Below are 19,877 nucleotides of genomic sequence, written 5' to 3' on the forward strand. Positions count from 1 at the left end.
TTTAACAAATGTGGAAATTCAGCCTCTAGGATCACGTGGGGATCAAGTAATAGAATCTGTTACTTTTAAGCTCCAGGTAGCTAAACTTACAAACTTTTCAAAATATGAGAATATTTGCTGACTCCATGAGAATCTTTGAAGTCATCAAAAATGTCAAGATTTCCTTTAACAACTAAGCTCATATCAGGAAAAAGTTCAATACACTGAGAAATGAGTTTCCATTTAGAAAGATGAAAGAAGGATTAGACTTACCCAGTGTTGCTCCAGAGGGCAAAACCAAGCCCAGGGGTGGGAATTCCTAGGAGACAGATACCAGCTCACAACGAGGAAGGATGTTCTTACAGAGCTGATCAGCAACAAAACAGACCACCACTGAGGAAAGGAGCCAAGGTCTTAGTTCAAGAAGATGCTGTAAGATCGGTTGTTTTGGACATTTTTAGGATCAGGGAGCTCCTTTGCAAATCTGATGAGAACTATGGATCATTCTTCTTCCCAGATAAACTCACAGACCCATCCACACACGTGCACGTATCCTAAGGCACAGTTCAGGTGTGAAGTTCATCCTTGAACCCCAGCTTAAGAATGTCCAGTGTACACAGATGTTTAAAGTGTGAAGTGGGACTATGCCCCTTCCCCTCTGAGAGCCTGTCACCCTCTGGTTCTATCCCCATCCTCACCACTACCTTTAGAGGTCATCTAGGATTTCCTGATGGAAAACTAGCAGAAGTATTTTCCTTTGGGATATTCTGCCCCACTTCTCTTTTTTACCTTTTGACCCAATAATGATTTACTTACTCTTCTATCTCTCATTCCAGACATTACTGCTTCCTCTAAATTTACTGCTCCCTTCAATGGAAGCAGGATTTAATTCCTCAGCTTGCTGTGATGGCAGCAGACTCCAGTCTGCAGATTTTATCTCTGAGATTACTCCTAATCTCCTCCCACAGTGGCAAGCCCTGCAGAAATATTGGCGCTGTGGAAGATATCACTCATTCTTCCTTTTCACTGCAGCCAGCGTGAAATCCCCTGCACCAATGTGCCTCCTGTGTTAGCCTATGGACTTTTGGACTATCCTACTTTTCATTTATCTTACTTTTGGCTTATCCTACTTTTTATTATAGCTTTGCAAATAATTTACCAATTAATTCGGTCAAATTTTATCTACAAGAGCATACCTCATGCCTCAAGGTCAGCATCTGGAGCCCCACGGATGACACTGCTATGCATCCTATGTGGTAAGTCCACTCTTTGATAGGCATAGTAGAGAGTCAGTTGTCATAGTGGTCAGCCACGTGGACCGTGGAGCCAGATGTCAGGAATTCAAATCTGAGCATCACCGAGCCTTATAATCTTGGGCAATTATGTAACTACTCTGTGTTGGTTTCTTTAACTGTTAAATGGATATCTCATAGGGTTGTTATGACAAGATTATATTAGCCAGTGTACATACATATTTAGAATGGTGCCTAGCACCTACCAAGCACTCTGTAACTATTAGTTTATTATCCATATGCTCAAGATCCATATGCTTTACTTACCTCATATCTAAAGGACCCTAAGTCCTGGGCTCCCTAATGCCTTTAACTTTATATCCTCCTTCCCACTGATATTGCCCTAATCATCTTTTGCCAGTACTACAATGACAGGGGTATTATTTTTTAAAATATTTTTAAAATTTTATTTATTGGAGAGAGAGAGCACGAGCAGCGGGAGGGGTAGAGAGAGAGAAAGAAGCAGACTCCCCACTGAGCAGGGAGCCCAACATCAGCTCAATCCCAGGACCCTCGGATCATGACCTGAGCCGAAGGCAGATGCTGAACCAACTGAGCCACCCAAGGCACCCCTGACGGGGAATTATTAATGGACTATTATTAATTTTGCTTCCCTCAATGCAAACTGGTGCAGCCATTATGGAAAACAGTATGGAGTTTCCTCAAAAAGTTAAAAATAGAGCTAGTTTATAATCCAGTAATCGCACTACTAGGTATTTACCCCAAAAATACAAAAACACTAATTCAGAGGGACACATGCAGCATTATTTACAACAGCCAAATTATGGAAGCAGCCCGTGTCCATTGATAGATGAATGGATAAAAAAGATGTGGTGTGTGTGTGTGTGTGTGTGTGTGTGTGTGTGTGTATATATTCATATATATACAATGGAATATTATTCAGCCATGAAAAGAATGACCTCTTGCCATTTGCAACAACATGGATGGAGCTAGAGAGTATAATGCTAGGTGAAATAAGTCAGAGAAAGACAAATACCATATGATGTCACTTGTGTGGAATTTAAGAAACAAAACAAATGAGCAAAGGAAAAAAGAGAGAGAGAAACAAACCAAGAAATAAACCCTTAACCATAGAAAACAAACTGATGGTTACCAGAGGGGAGGCAGGTGAGGGATGGGTAGATAAGTGAAGGGGATTAAGAGTACATTTATCATGGGGCGCCTGGGTGGCTCAGTCATTGGGCATCTGCCTTCAGCTCAGGTCATGGTCCCACGGTCCTGGGATCAATCCCTGCATTGGGCTCCCTGCTCAGCAGGAAGCCTGCTTCTCCCTCTCCCACTCCCCCTGCTTGTGTTCCCTCTCTCGCTGTGTCTCTCTCTGTCAGATAAATAAATAAAATCTTTAAAAAAAAAAAAAAGAGTACATTTATCATGATGAGCACTGAATGATGTGTGGAATTATTGAATCACTATATTGTACACCTGTAACTAATATAACACCTTATGTTAACTATACTGGAATTAAAATAAAAAACTTGATTAAAAAATTTTTTTTGCTTCCCTCTCCCAACCATGTGAGCTTGCCACATTCTGGAGTAAACAGAGCTTATTTCCCTGCCTCAGTGACTCTGGATGGGGCTCTGTGAGTAGCTTAGTTCAACAGAAAGTTAGCAGACACAATCCAAGCAGAGGCTTTACATGTGCCTTGACACCATTTGGTTTGGTCTCTCGCCCCGAGATCTACCATGAGAAGAGCATGTCCCCAAGCGGTCTCCAGTCCAGGGGTAATGTAGAAACACATGGAATAGAACTGTACCCCCTGCATCCTGGAGCCTGGAATCCAGCCCACCCTGGCTGAGATGCGGCTAACCTACAGGCCCGTGAGTCTTACTTTCGAAGTGGTTTGTTACGCAGCATTCACACAGCAGTAGCTGACTACAGCAACCATACATGTTCTACACTTTATGACGCTTTCTCTAACTTCCTCCCAAGTCAAAATCAATCATTTTGTATTATTTTTGTTAGAGGAATAATCATAGTGTATTGCAGATATACTTTATATAAGCAGTCTATCCTTCCAGCTTTAATGTGCATTTCCAAAGACCAAGATGATGCATTCCTGGCACTCCACTGGGCCTGGATAAAGCTGAGTGTGATGGACAATCCCCCCCCCCTTTTTTTTAAAGATTTCTTTATTTATTTGACAGAGACACAGCGAGAGAGGGACCACAAGCAGGGGGAGTGGGAGAGGGAGAAGAAGGCTTCTCGCGGAGCAGGGAGCCTGATATAGGGCTCGATCCCAGGACCCTGGGATCATGACCTGAGCCGAAGGCAGACGCTTAAGGACTGAGCCACCCAGGCGCCCCATGGACAATCCCTTGCATAAGTTGCCTGCTGCCAATAGCTTAGCTTCATGTCCTCTCACTCTTCCCTGCACAAATATGTCTTCTCCTGGCCATGCTGAAATGCTTTTAGTTCTGCCAAATGTCTGTTAGCTGCAGCTTCTAAACTGTGTACCAAGGCACCCCAGGACATTTAACTCACAGGGACTTTGGAAGATATTTGAACTTTTTGAGGAAAATGTACCAATAATTAACATCCATCAGACACTGCACAAACTAGTAACTTGCAATAGTTGACAATTTCAATATTAGATGACAGAGCTTTCCTTTCAGTGACATTATCTCTTTGCAAAGCTAGATTTTCAAGAGTCGCAATAACAAAAAGCAAACACCATGTGAAAATCAGCGTGGAACAGGAAATGATGGTGCTGGTGTCCAATCAGATCCCAACATCTGAGAAACCGTGTGCCCAACAGATGCACACATCCCAATGTCCCACAATAACATCATTAGTATGTCATTGTGATTATTTGAGAGTAAAATAAAAATATTATTTTTTTTCAATTTATATGTATTATTTTTTCAAGCAGCTACTTAGTTGTTAGGACATAAATACTTATTAAGTTGCTTGGACCTAATTAGTCAATAATGGAACTGTTAGGCAGTACTTCTGGTCTATGCCATGAAAAAGTCACAAGGATATTGATGGGGCAATAAACTGAGAAAGTTTAGAAAAGTCTGCCCTGTGCCATTTTGCTCTTCCAGACCTTTACTCATACCACTTTCATATTTGAAATGCCCAGGGTTCATCTGGCAAATTTTCATTTGTCCTTCAGAAAACTAGCTTGGATCCAGCCTCCTCCAAGAAGTCTTCTTTGATTGTCATTGATAGAAATGGTGGCAGATGAGTCTGGCCCAACACCTACATCATTTTGAAGTTCCTCTTCTCTATTTGTCAGCATTCTGTGGATAGTAATGCTCACTAAATAATAAAAACTTTGTTCTTTTGTGGAAAATGTCCCCAAGAAGAAACTCCAGAGTCACCCCTGACTACTGTCTTTCTCTCAACCCTCACATCTGACCCATCAGCAAATCCAGAGTCTACCCTCTCTCACCACAGCTACCTTGGGTCCAAGTCTCTCTTTCCTGACTTGTTTCAACAGACTCTTAGCTGACCTCCCTGTTTCTACCCTGGCCCCCATCAATCTTTCCTCAGCCCAGCATCCAGGAGGATTATTTTATTTTATTTTATTTATTTTATTTTATTTTATTATTTTTGAGAGAGAGAGCATGCACGTAGGGGTGGGGATGGGCAGAGGGGGAGGGAGAAACAGAATCTTAAGCAGGCTCCATGCCCAGCGTGGAGCCCCACACAGGCTGTCTCACGACCCTGAGATCATGACCTGAGCAGAAATCAAGAGCCAGTCACCTAACCGATTAAGCCACCCAGGCGCCCCAAAAGGATCTTTTAAAATAGAAGTTAGATCAACTTATTCCACTCAAAACCCTCAAATAGCAGTCGAAGCCAAAATTTGTGAATTACAAGGCCCCCCATGATTGGCCCCTGTTAACTGTTCACTTCATCACCCTCAATCTTCACTCATACTGCATGCACTGGCCTCACCCATCACTCGAACACACCAGGCCCACCAAACACATAAATTGCACTTGATCCTTCTGCCTGGGACTCTCATCCTCCAGAGAGCCACAGGGTGCTCCCTTATTCCATTTAGATATGACCTCAATATCTCGTCCTCAAGGACACCTTCCCTGGCCATCCTATCCAAAATTTCAGTCCCAACACTTCCTATTCCTTTCCCTCTTTTATTTTTTTCCTTAACATGTGCTGTTATCTAACATCCTGTGTATTTTATTTATTTACCTTGTTTATTGTCTGACTCTCCCACTAGAACATAAAGTCGGGGTGGGGGGCAGGGATTTTTGTCTACTCTGTTCGTTGCTTCATCCTCAGTACCTAGGACACTGTCTGTCAGCACTCAAAATAAATGTGTTAAATGAATGACAAAAAGAAAACTGAAATGGGAAATAAATAGTATTGGCACAGAGTTAAATAAATAGATCAGTGGAACAGAATGGAAATCCCAGAAACAGACCCCCATGTATATGAACACTTGATGTATGACCGCAGGAGACATTGCTGATTGATGGGGAAATGACAGAGTTTCCAGTAAACGGCACTGGAACAATTGTGTAACCACATGGAAAATAATAAATTTAAACCTCTACTTCCAGGCGAAACTAAAGATCTAAATGTGTAAGCCAGAACTATAAAAGCTTTGAATATAATACTGGAAAATAACTTCATGACCTCAGGGAAAAGAAAGATTTCTTAAACAAGACACAAAAAAGCACAACATACAAAGGAAAAGATAAATCCAGACCTGGTCAAATTAAGAGTGTCTATTTTCCAGAAGATATCATAAAGAAAGTGAAAAGATGAAGTGTTGGGTATGAAAAATATTTGGAATATATACAACAGACACGGGTCTAAGATTAAGAACTCCTGCAATCAAGACTAAAACCACCATTAGAAACTGGGCAAAAGACAAGTACGTCACATAAAAAGGAAATCTAAATGGTCAATAAACACATAAAAAGGTGTTTGACCTTATAATAATTGAACGTCCAAATTAAAACCACAATGAAATGCCTACCAGATTGACGAAAAGAAAAGAAGAGAAGAGAAAAGAAAAGGAAAGACAATTTAAATCTGACAACACCAAGGACTGGTATAGCTGAGGGACAAGGGGGACTTTTATACATCCCTGGTGGGCACAGAAAGTGCTACAGACAGACAGACACTTTGCAAAGCAGTATGGCATTATCCAGCCAGATGGAAGATGGGCATATCCCGTGTCCTAGCAAGCTTACTTCCAGCTGCATACCTTGGAGAAACTCATGCTCATTGGTCACAGGAGACATCAATAAGAATGTTCACAAAAGTAATGTTTGCAATAGTCAAATGTCATTCCTCTAGAAATGACAGAAAGGATTGCTCTACAGCAGTGAACGTGAACTAACTAGAGCAACAGGAAACAATGTGGATGACTTGCGCAGACATCATGTCGGACACAGAAGCAAGACACAAAGTGGCCGGAGCTGATTATGCCCTCTGTACAAAGTTCAAAAACAGATCAACTGCATTACGTCACTTAGGAATCAGACATAGGTGGTAAAACTATAAAGAAACACGAGAAATAGATTATCACCAAGGTCAGGATAGTGGCTTTGTCCGTGGGGGAAGGAAGGAAATTGTCACTGGAAAGGGACAACTGGAAGGCAGTGTTCTGTTTCTTGAGTTGAGTGGCACTTTACAGGTCTTCATTTCCTAATCTTTCTTAAAAACTCTCTGTTTTATGCCCTCTGCTGTATGTATGATGCATCTCACAATAAAATAAAATTATGAAAAAGTAAAAAAAGAAGAGGAAAGACGGCAGCTGGTAACACTAGAGGTAGAAGCTGAAAGGTCTAGGAAAATGTAGTTCTGGCAATAAAATGGAAATATTGGATTACTTAAAAAGTGACATGTCACATGTGCCCTTGGCTTAGCTCTGTGATATGGATGCTCCCACCATAGGTATTAGGTAAAAAGAAGAAAAATTGATTTGTGAAACTGTCTCACCAAGTATTGCAGCCAAAAATATGCTTATCGCATAAGATAAATGAGTAAGCATCTGAAAGAGTCATTCAAAACTTTCAGTTATATTGTGAGAGGAAAACCATATACTAGCACGGTGTATTAATGAAGGTGCTAGAAACTTCAGTTACAGATAACACTGTCATCTCACTGGCTAAACACAATAGACTTTCATTTCTCAAGTGCAGCCCAATGGGCGACAGCCAGGAAGAGGATTAAAGTAGGTTCACTCCACGCAGTCATTCAAGAACTTCCTGGATGTCAGCGTGCAGCCTGCTTACCCCACAGGAAGTTTTCATGGCGGGGCCTAGAAATGGTCACATCACTTCGGCCCACATTCCGCTGGCCAGGATTTAATCATATGGTCTCCATGCAAGGAAGGTTAGGAAGTAGAGTCCTTTGTCAGAAGCCACTTCTCAGCAACAACTCCACGTTCTGGAAGGGGATAGTGAGACTTTATTTAGCAGCTAGACCTCCCTGCCATGGGGGCATTTGTGATTTTAGGGATTTGTGAAGATTTCAGAATATATATTTTTTGGAAGATCAAGATTCCATTGTACATCAATTATAGCATTATGATAATACATTGTCTACACTATGAACTTCATAATGATGAAGGCTGAGTCTTTTACTTAATTTTTTAAAAGATTTATTTATTTTAAAGAGAGAGGGGGAGAGAGTTTCAAGCAGACTGCATGGAGCGCTGAGCCCCACACTGGGCTCAATCTCACGACCCCGAGATCACGACCTGAGCTGAAACCAAGAGTCAGACGCTTAACCGACTGTACCACCCAGGCACCCCAAAACTGAGTCTTTTATTTTAACGGTAAAAACATGCACAAAAGTTATTAATCCTTCCTCATATTTTCCACAAAAGGTGGCATAGTGTACAAAGTGTTCTGTACCTTGCTTTGATTCACTTAACAGTATGTCTTGGAAATCTTACCATGTCCTTATAAAAAGAGCCTTCTCGTTCTTTGTTATAGCTACATAGTATTCTGCTATATGGATATTTTGTCATTTCTTTAACCAAGGACTGGTCCTCTATCCCCAGTGCCTAAAATAGCACCTGATACATAGGGAGGGCACTTTGTAAATATTTGGTAAATGAATACTTTTGCCTTCAAGAAGATGGTACTATGATAAAGCATAGGAACCTAGACCTGAAAAAGGCCAAGAACATGATATATAACATTATACATGATATATTAACATGAAACAAACAGAGGTAATTTATTTTAAAAGGTAATTATTCAGGCAGTTAAGTGGGACATGACGTCTAAGAGCTCAATCTCTGGAGTCAGACCACATGAGTTGCAATCCCAGCTCTACCATTTTACTAGCTGTATGACTTCGGGGAAGTTATTTACTCTAGCTGTGCCTCTGTTTCTTCATCTTTAAACTGGACTAACTACATGGGATAATGAATACAAAGCACTCTGCACAGCTCCTGGCATATCCCTTGCACTCAGTACAAGTTAGACATTATTCTCAGATGGGGTTAACAAAGGAAGTCTCATGGAGGTGTGCTTTGATGGGGATGGAGGGGGGGTGGCGCAGATGGTCCAAAGATCCCAATGGCAAGAAATACCAGGAACAGAGGTGTGGGGATGGGACCCACAAGGACTCTGTGGGAGATGTCGACAGATCTGTAGTTGGGGCACAGATAATCTCGAGGAGTAATGAAAAGCTGAGATTGGTGAGAGGTAGGCTTTGATAACAAATTGAAGTTTGTGCTTAATACCAGTGTGAGTCTGAGGGAGGACATAGAAATATCTCTGTTTCGGGAAGATAATTTTAACAAGCATATGTATCAGACAAGAGAAAGGCCAAAAGAAGAGAGAAGAGTTAATGCTGTGCTCCTACTTGGTGTTGATTTCACAAACTTGATCTTGTGCCATCCTCAACAACTCAGAGCTGTGACATCGGTATTATTAGCCCCTGCAGAGAAATAACTGGGCTTGAAGGGGCTAAGCATACTGTCCATGGTTGGAGAACAAGGAACTGGTAGAGTTAAATATAAACCTGAAGCTGTCTGACTCCAAAGCAGAGGTGTGCCGGAGCTGACTCATAGAGGCTTGCTAAGTTAAAATTTCAGGAAATGTGTGAGCATTTGTTCAACAGGGCCATTATTAAAAATTAAATGATGCAAACTTATAATTAAATAAATTATATTTAAAACAAGGTAATAAATACTCAAAATTCATCACTTCCTAACTATTATCACTACCTTTTACTAGTGTTTATGCTTTTTTTTTAAAGATTTTATTTATTTATTTGAGAGAGAATGAGAGAGAGAGAGAGAGCACATGAGAGGGGGGAGGGTCAGAGGGAGAAGCAGACTCTCGGCTGAGTGGGGAGCCCGATGCGGGACTTGATCCTGGGACTCCAGGATCATGACCTGAGCCGAAGGCAGTCGCTTAACCAACTGAGTCACCCAGGCGCCCAGTGTTTGTACTTTTGAAGGTTATTTACAACTCTCCCATCTGCAGCCTGGAAATCCCACATAGTGTTGTGCTGCTGGGCAGCTCTTCCCCTCCCCTCATTCAGTGAGGTCACACTGACAGCTTGAAACTGGCCGTGAGGGGAGCGTTTGCAACACAGCAACTGGCCCACACTACACATCAGGGCTCAGTTTATCATTTTGTTGATTGTCTAGACTGAAGAAGGTGGTGGGAAATGTTAATCATGTAGATGAAACCTAAAAGTGTGCTGTGTCTAAGGGTACCTGGGTGGATCAGTCGATTGGGCGTCTGGCTCTTGATTTCGGCTCAGGTCATGATCTCAGGGTTGTGGGATAGAGCCCCCATTGGGCTCCATGCTCAGCGTGGAGTCTGCTTGGGATTCTCTCTCTCTCTCCCTCTGCCCCTCCGCCACCCCTCCAAATAAATAAATAAATAAATAAATAAATAAATAAATAAAATCTTTTTTAAAAAGCGTGCTGTGTCTATAGCTGTTACATTTTTCACAACACAAACACATCAAGGAAAGATTCTTTCATTATTATACTTACTTGATTCAGCAAGAAGTCACTTATGTCATTGACAGGTGAGTGAAGTTCCAACATACGTCTTTGCTGTTTCACTTCGCTGTTATTCATTAATGTAAACAAAAACACCAACCAACATTCATGTCTTTGTCAATTACAACCGCAGGTTGGCTATGGATACAGAGTTAGGGAAAAATCCACAAAAGCATTCTGTGGGAATCAACTGGCTAATTGGCTATACAGTAATTTATAACGGAGTGCTATATATATTTTAGATTTATTTATTTATTTGACAGAGAGAGACACAGCAAGAGAGGCAACACAAGCAGGGGGAGTGGGAGAGGGAGCAGCAGACTTCCCGCGGAGCAGGGAGCCCAATGTGGGGCTCGATCCCAGGACCCTGGGACCACGACCTGAGTTGAAGGCAGCTGCTTAACAGACAGAGCCACCCAGGAGCCCCAGAGTGCTATATATTTAATATTATTTGTAAACCATGGGCTACACATCCTTTATATCAGCAAAATTTATGATAAACCTATATATGCACATTTTTTCAAGAAGAGTCAGTTGCTAAACATTTACTAGCACCCCATTGCTCTAATTCATCATACTACCTTGCCTCCCAAGGGGAGAGGGAGACCAGCCATACTTCTCCATATCAAGTTAATGAAGACCAGCCTCCATCAAGCATAGTATATTTATTTTAGGCAAACTATGTTATTTTCTTTTGACCTCTTCCCTGATTTTCTTCTAGATCCTTGAAATACATCACTGCTTATTTTCAGCCCAAATTATGCAAGTATGTAAGACTTCCTCTAACTCTGTAAATAGTAATTTTCTGACTTTGCCTTTCCCTTCAACACACTGATTCATCAATTCTAAGATGCACATTTTGTCACATTTAACCTCTCTGAAATTGAGAAGCCTCTCCTAGTCGCCGTTGGCCAGGCAGCAAGCAGCTGTGGCACCACCTTCACGTGTGTGAACTTGGCCATGGCTAGTCCACTGGCATCATGGCGGGTAAGTTTAATTGATGTTTAAAATGTCTTTTCAAAGATTGCTCATTGAAACAAAAGGTTATTATAGTCCCAGGAGGGCAGAGAAACAAAGCAGGGGGGTCAGATTGGTAGTAATAAAGCAAAAATTTCATTCTGGAAGATTGGCCAAAATTCTCAATTCTCTTGTAAAGCCCAACTAAGAGTCTTATGGGACCTAAGAAAGGAAGAGACTAGATGAAGTTGTGGTCCATTTTGTAGCTAAAACATATGCAATATCTATCATATTACTATAAGCCCTGCAAATAAGGTAACCGAAGGAAAGAAAACTGTCAAATCCCTTGGAGTAAATGAAAGAAATTTCAAAGCAATGAGAAACTGTTATGACCATTTCACGTGTCACCAAGGACCATTGTTAAAGGCATGGTTTCATATTTAATTAGCAGCACTTTTCCCCTATAAGTGGTTTATTAAAATAATGGTACATTTTAGAGTCAGTGGTATTTGAGATTTGCTGAAATCTGACTACTAGCTTCATTGTCCTCTTCTGGCCATCATTTTTTTTTTAAGATTTTATTTTTAAGTAATCTCTACACCCAACGTGGGGCTCGAACTCACAACCCTGAGATCAAGAGTTGCATGCTCTGCTGACTGAGCCAGCCAGGTGCCCTTCTTCTATCTATCATTTTATATCAAATATCATACATTGCTTTGCACGTATATCAAGCATCTTGTATGTTTTGGTGCTTTGCTACAGAAATGCAACAGCTACTCTGAAACCAAAGCAGTCCACCTCCACATGCCTCTCTTCAGTCTTACTTCTGGTCCCTACTTCCCTACTTCCATAGAACATAATGACCAGCTTCTTTTCTAAAATAGCTTTAGATTGATATATGATACACATTTAAAAATGGCAAACATTATAAATATACAGGTCAATGCGTTATCAGTGAACACCACCCAGATTAAGAAATAGAACCTTAATAGCACCTCAGAAACCCTGCTCAGTGCCCCCTCCCCCAGTTACTATCCACTCCCCTTCCCCAGAGATAACCTGACAGCATAGATGAGTTTTCCCCATTTTTAAAGTTTATATAAATAGAATTGAGATAGTTTATATTATTTTACTTTTGGCTTCTTTGACTCAACAACATCTTTGTGAAATTTATCAGTCATTGTGTATAGTTTCGCTCACTTGTCTTAGCTGCTGAGTGCTACTTTATTGCATGAATATACTATGATTCCTTCATCCTACTGCTGATAGACATTTGGGCTGTTTTCATTTTAGGGCTGTTATGGTTTTGTGTTTTTTCGAACTCTGAAAGAAATGGAAATACATGTACCATTGGGCAAATTTAAGGTGTACAATGTGTCAATTTGATACATTCCTATATTGTAACATGATTGCCATTGTAGGGATAATTAGCATCTCTATCACTTATATAATGATCCCTTCTTTTTAGAGGTTGGAATCATTAAGTTCTAGTGTCTCAGCAAGTTTGATGATTTTAATACAATGGTGTTGTCTACTGGGCTGTTTAATACAATGGTGTTGTCTACTAGTGCTGTTATAAACATGCTCCAATGTTTCCTTTCATGTACACAGGAACGCATTTCTGTTCAGTGCATATCTAGAATGGACTTAGTGGATCAGAGGGTATTTGTGGTTCAATTTCAGTAGGAACTGCCAGATGCCTTTGATTTGTGACAAAGTTGTAGAGCAAAAGGAAAAGGATGGTTTTTAACATAATTGAAACTTTGTCCTTCTTTGTACCATACACAAAACCCAATTCCAGGTGAATTTCAAATCTGAATGTGAACAAAAGAATGCTAAAGCTTCTACAAGGTAATTTAGGAAAATATGCAGAAAATAGTAGAGAAAATGCTTCACTTTTTAAAGGCCTTCTGATCATTAATGCAACAAACACATTTCGCTTGATTCTCACATTGAGTAAACTGCAGGGAAAGACAGGGAGAGTCGATGCTTTTCAAAAATACCAGGTAACCCTACTTTTCACAGACTTTGGGGGATTATTTTGGTTGCCCTCTCCTCTTCTTCCTCCATGTGTAAACTACTGAAACATTTCCCTGGTCTGACCATTTTTCCAGTCCTTAACATTCTTTGAATTGGTTTCCCCTCCCCACTATTTCCCAGCACCAGCAGACATTAGATGTTCCCAGGGAGACCCTGGTTGGCACTTCCATCTCCACGGCTGCTCCATCAGAGGGTTATTCCTTGTTCTTGTCACAGTTGGATTGCAGTCCGGGGCTGGAATAGTGGCTCTTATGAGGACATCCAGGATCCAGCCTGGTTCCTTCTATCTGGTGGCTTGGCCAACTGTATGGTGCCTCCTGGACCTCACGTTCCAAGATGGTGCACCACATCATCTACTTTGTGAGCAGCAGGATGGAGGAAGGGGACAGAAAAGGTCTGCCCCCTCTCTTTAAGGGCACAACCTGGGAATTGCTCAGATCACTACTTCTCATAATAGTCCATAGACCAGAGCCTTGTCATATGACCGCATGAAACTGCAAGAGAGAGTAAGAAGTTATCTTATGTCTGGAAGACCATGAGCCCTGGCAAAGAAGAAGGCAAGAACAGATGTTGGGGAGCAACTGGTGCTTCCTGCATCCTCCCATCTTTCGAGGCTCAGCTGAAATTCTACCACTTTTACAGCCAGAAGGACTGAAGCCCAGCCTGCTCGGCCTCTTAGGGAGCATGGCCCTCTGGGCCCTTTGCATCTCTTGGCTTCGCTTATCACTCTGTCCACATGTCTTATCCCCCTACTGGAAGGGAAGTTCCATGAGGGCAGGATGCATGTCAGATTCAGTTTGCATTTTTCATACTAGGAACCAATTCCTGGGTTGAAAACTCGTTAAGCATTTATCCTGCCTTTCCTACAGAAACTGTAAGTACAGATAACCAAAATAGCAGATAGGAAGTCTCTCTTCATAGAAATATTCCAGCTAATAAAGAAGGAATGGTAATATTAAAATATCACCATCCTGCATTCCCCAAAGAACTAACAATGGGTTGAATGTGACTGCTGACATCCCAAAAGGAGAGACAACCAAACGTTGCGTGTCTGTCTGAAAGAGCCCTGCAAAAATAAGTAAGTAAAATCTGAATTTTAAAAGAAATATAAGTGATGGGGGTATATTTCAAATAACACCACAGGCATGCAATCAGTAAAATCTTGAAAGTGGGAAACTCTACAGGATGAATGACCTGGCCTCTTCAACATATAAGTTGAAAGGGAAAGAGAGAAGAGTGGAGGGGTGAGGAGACAAAGGGGAGAAGCTTTGGATTAAAAGAACCTTGAGAGACCTATCAATCAATTACAATATATGGACATTATTTGGGTCTTGATTTGAACAAACTGTAAAAACAAACAGACATGCAAGCCTGAACTGAGTGAATATTTGCTATTAAGCCATTATTGTTCATTTTTAAGGTGTGATAAGGGTAATGTCATTATGTTTCTATAGTGAGGAGTCCTTATCTTTTGGAAATTTGTGCTGAAATATTAACAAAGGAAAAGATATAAAGCCATCAGGAGGGGAGCATGTGGTGTATAAATGAAAACAAAACTGGAAATGAGTTGATAGTTGTAGTTGGGTGATAGGTCCATGGAGTTTCATTATATATCTTCTCTACTTTTTTTTAAATTTTCTCTACTTTTGTATATGTTTGCAATGTTCCATAATATATTTTTTTAAGATTTTATTTATTTATTTGACAGAGAGAGAGAGACAGCAAGAGAGGGAACACAAGCAGGGGGAGTGGGAGAGGGAGAAGCAGGCTTCCCGCAGAGCAGGAAGCCTGACGCGGGGCTCGATCCCAGGTCCCTGGGATCATGACGGGAGCCGAAGGCAGACGCTTAACCGACTGAGCCACCCAGGCGCCCCGATAATATTTTTTAAACAAAAAAATTGCCTTCTCCATAGTGCCTGGATCAGTACTTTACACTAGTAGTATTAAAAAAATATCAGTTGAATGTAAGAATTGTCAGACAGTACCAGCCTTATCAAAAAGGGCCATCTGGGCTCCAACACATTTTCAGGACTGATAGTCACTCAACGTCTTTCATGCTTATAGTGACTGCTCAATCCACACTCCCTTCTGAGAATTCTCTCAACCATCAAGCCCTTGTCGAAGGATAGGAAGAGATAGCTGGTGAGAACTGGATGCACCTAGGGTAGCAACCAATTCACAGATGGGGTGGGCCAATCAGATTCTCTCTCAGGGACTTGAAATAAGACCCTAAGGCTTGGTCAGACAAGAAAGGGTCCTACAAATGAAAGGTTTTATAGGATGGAGGCAAGAGTGTGCACCACATCATTTTACATGAAAAGAAGTTCAACTTTGCTCATTATAATAGAAATGTAAATTGAAAATACACTGAGATACCATTCCTCATCCATCACATTAGCAAAAATTCAAAAGCTTAACAACATATTTTTTGGGGATGGGGCACCTGGATGGCTCAGTCATTTAAGCATCTGCCTTTGGCTCAGGTCATGATCCCAGGGTCCTGGGATCAAGTCCCACATCAGGCTCCCTGCTCAGTGGAGAGTCTGCTTCTCCCTCTCCCTCTGCTGCTCTCCCTGCTCATGCATTCTCTCTCTCAAATAAATAAACAAAACCTTAAAAAAAAAAAAGCTTAACAACATACATGGTTGACAAGGTGGTGGGGATACAGGCACTCTCATACATCGCTGGTAAAAATGCAAAGTACAACGCTATGGAGAGGAGGTTGGCAATATTTAACATATAGCTTTTGACCCAGCAATCCCACTTCTAGAGATTTAAATCAAAAGACACCTCTGGGGCACCTGGGTGGCTCAGTCGGTTGGGCGTCCAACTCTTGATCACTGCTCAGGTTGTGATCTTGGGAGTGTGAGATCAATCCCTGCATCAGGCTCCGTGCTGGGAGTGGAGCCTGCTTAAAATTCTCTCTGCCCCTCCGCTACCCCCCCACTCCCACTCTCTCACTCTCACTCTCTCTAGGGAAAAAAAACAAAGGCATCTCCAACAACACAAAACTATTCAGGCATGGGTTATTTATTATAGCATTACATGTAACTGCAAAATGAAACAACTTACATGCCCCAAAGTAGGGGATTGGCTAGATAAACTACAGTACAGTCACACAGTGAAGTTCTATGCAGCTGAAAGAGAATGAAAACAATCTCTATGAACTGAATTGGAGTGATTTCCTGGACATATTGTTAAGTGAAAAAAAGCAAAGTGCAAAAAAAGCATATACAGTATGCTACATTTTATGTAAGAAAGAAGAGGAAATAAGAAAACAAACACGTATCTGCTGATGCTTATAAAAAGACACAGGCAGGGACACCTGGATGGCTCAGTCAGTTAAGCATCTGACTTTGGCTCAGGTCATGATCTCGGGGTCCTGGCATTGAGTCCTGCATAGGGCTCCTCACTCAGTGGGGAGCCTACTTGTCCCTCTGCCCGTCCCCACCCCACTCCCAGCTCATACTCTCTTTCTCTCTCAAATAAATAAATAAAATCTTTTTATAAAACAAAACCAAAAAGACATAGGCAGAGTAAATGAGAAACCGGTGAAAAGAGTTATCTGTGAGGGTTGGAGAATAGGAAAGATAGAGGCAGTGGTGAGCTGGTAAACCAGTTCTCTGCAAATAAACAAGCAAACAAATAAGCAAGCAAGCAAGCAAGCAAGCCAGTTTCCTTGGTGTAAATCCTCCCATGTGGTCAATATCAAACTTCCTACAGAAATTCACAGAATCATCTCTTACAAGCAAGAACAAGTTGACTCCAGCCCAACACTAAGTGAAAGGGTTAGGGAAAGAAGTGGCACTTCTCTGAATATACCTTTTTATATAGCTTTTTCACCAACTTTACTGAAATGCAACTTATATACAATAAAATACAATTTATATACAATAAAATGCAATGCTATCCAATAAATGAATCCATTTTAAGCATACAGTTTGATTAGTTTTGATAAATGCATGCACCCTTGTAACCACCCCACCCCCCAAATCAAAATATAGGACTTTTCCATTCTCCCCATTTCCTTATGATTCTCCTTCCCAGTTAAGCCCCACAATCCACCACCAGCTTCAAGCAACCACTTACCTGCTTTTTATTTCCATCATTCAGATTTATCTTCTTTAGAGTTTCATACAAATGAAATCATACAGTATAGACTCTGTGTCTTCTTTGGCTCAGCATAATGTTTTTGAGATTAATCTGTTTGTGTGTATCGGTAGTTTATGTCTATTTATTGCAGAATAGTAGTCCACTGTATGGATACACCACAATTTATTGATCCAGTCGCCTCTTAATGGACTTTGCATTGTTTCTAATTTTTTATTATTATGTATAAAGTGGCAAGGAGCATTCATGTCAAGTCTTTATGTGGACGTACCTTTTCATTCCTTTTAGGTTAATACGAGGAAATAAAATTTCTAGGTCACATGTTAAATATAAAACTTTATAAGTGTAGCTTTATTTGAAAATTGTCAATTTTTTTCCCCAAAGTGGGTCCAGCAGCAATGAATGGGTGTTTTAGTCATCCAGATCTTTGTGAATGCTTTTTATTGTCATTCTTTTATATTTAGCCATTCTAGTGAGTGTGTGGTGGTTTCTCATTGCAGTTTTAATATGAATTTCCTGATGATTAATGTTGTTGAACATCTTTTTATGTGCTTCTTGCTCAATAGCATATCTTCTTTGGTGAATCAGAGCTTCTTAGAGAAATTGCTAAGTCCACAGTGAGAGCAGGAAAAGTACAAGATGAGCCTGGAATATCTGGCTGTACCAGAGAGTAAGGAACTGCTTTTAAAATATTATGGAAGTGGGGGCTCCTGGGTGGCAACCAATTCACAGATGGGGTGGGCCAATCAGATTCTCTCTCAGGGACTTGAAATAAGACCCTAAGGCTTGGTCAGACAAGAAAGGGTCCTACAAATGAAAGGTTTTATAGGATGGAGGCAAGAGTGTGCACCACACCATTTTACATGAAAAGAAGTTCAACTTTGCTCTTTATAATAGAAATGTAAATTGAAAATACACTGAGATACCATTCCTCATCCATCACATTAGCAAAAATTCAAAAGCTTAACAACATATTTTTGGGGGGTGGGGCACCTGGGTGGCTCAGTCGTTAAGCGTCTGCCTTTGGCTCAGGTCATGATCCCAGAGTCCTGGGATCGAGCCCCACTTTGGGCTCTCTGCTCAGCAGGAAGCCTGCTTCTCCCTCTTCCACTCCCCCTGCTTGTGTTCCCTCTCTCGCTGTCTCTCTCTCTGTCAAATAAATAAAATCTTTAAAAATAATAATAATAAAAATAAAATATCACGGAAGTGATGTGAAAAAGACACAGGAATCAGCTTTATGGAGCTTCCATTGGCAAAATCTGGGACATCAAAATTTTAAACATCAAAGTACTCAAAGAGAGTTGTATATTATAGTCCATTGAATAAAATAAAAATCCATGAGTCCATAGTGATTACAAAAAACAGATAAGCAGATAAATAAATACTGACTAATAAATATGGAGACTTTTTTTTAAAAGAGAGAGCACGTGTGCAGGTAGGGGGTGGGGTACAGAGGGAGAGGGAGAGAGAGGATGTTAAGCAGGCTCCAGTCTCAGCACAGGGCCCGACCCAGGGCTCTATTCCACGATCCTGAGATCATGAGATCATGATCTGATCTGAATCCAAGACCTGATCCAAAACCAAAAGTCAGACGCTCAACCCATTGAGCCCCCCAGGTGTCCCATGGAGACTCTGAACTACAGAGAACAAACTGCTGGTCATCAGAGGGGAGGTGGGGGTGGGGGGAATGGGTGAAATGGGTGATGGGGATGAAGGAGTGCACTTGTGATGAGCACCAGGTGATGTATGGAAGTGTTGAATCACTGTTTTGTACACCTGAAACTAATATAACACTGTATGTTAACTAACTGGAATTAAAATAAAAAGTTAAAAAAAATACTGACTTATAAATATGGAAGGAACGAAGTTTTAAAAGTAACTGTCTTGCAACCATAATAGTAAGAATCAATTCAGGCAAGATTCATCAATGCATGTAAATTCAAGTGGGGATGGGTTTGATGAACGACAGAATATTTACATAGTCTCAAAATTTCTACCTACATCTTAGTTGTTAATTACAAGAGAAAAAATAGTCAAACACACTGGAAAAACCTGACAACATATTAAGTAAGTGATCATGATTCACATCACCAATAAGGGGCAGATGAATTTCACAAACTTTCAGATATGATTTCCCTAACAAGCATAGCTAACTTATGTATTATTTTAGCCAAATACACACCACCTAAATCTAGTCACGAGGAAATATTGTAGAAACCCAAAGTGAAGGACATTCTATAAAATATCTGGTCTATATTCTTCAAAAGTATTAACGACTAGAAGGACAAAGACAGACTGAGGGACTGTTCCAGAATCAAGGTAACCAAAAAACATGACAACCAAGTGTAATACTGATTCCCGGATCCATCCTGCATAGGGAAAAAAATTGCTAAGAAGAACATTACTGAGTCAATTGCAGAAATTGGAATGTGTGTTATGGATTAGATAAAAGTAATATGTCAACATTAAATTTCTTCAATTTGGGGGCACCTGCGTGGTGCATTCGTTTAAGTATT

This window comes from Phoca vitulina, unplaced genomic scaffold (genome assembly GCF_004348235.1).
Source record: "Phoca vitulina isolate PV1807 unplaced genomic scaffold, GSC_HSeal_1.0 scaffold23, whole genome shotgun sequence".
NCBI classification, from domain to species: domain Eukaryota; kingdom Metazoa; phylum Chordata; class Mammalia; order Carnivora; family Phocidae; genus Phoca; species Phoca vitulina.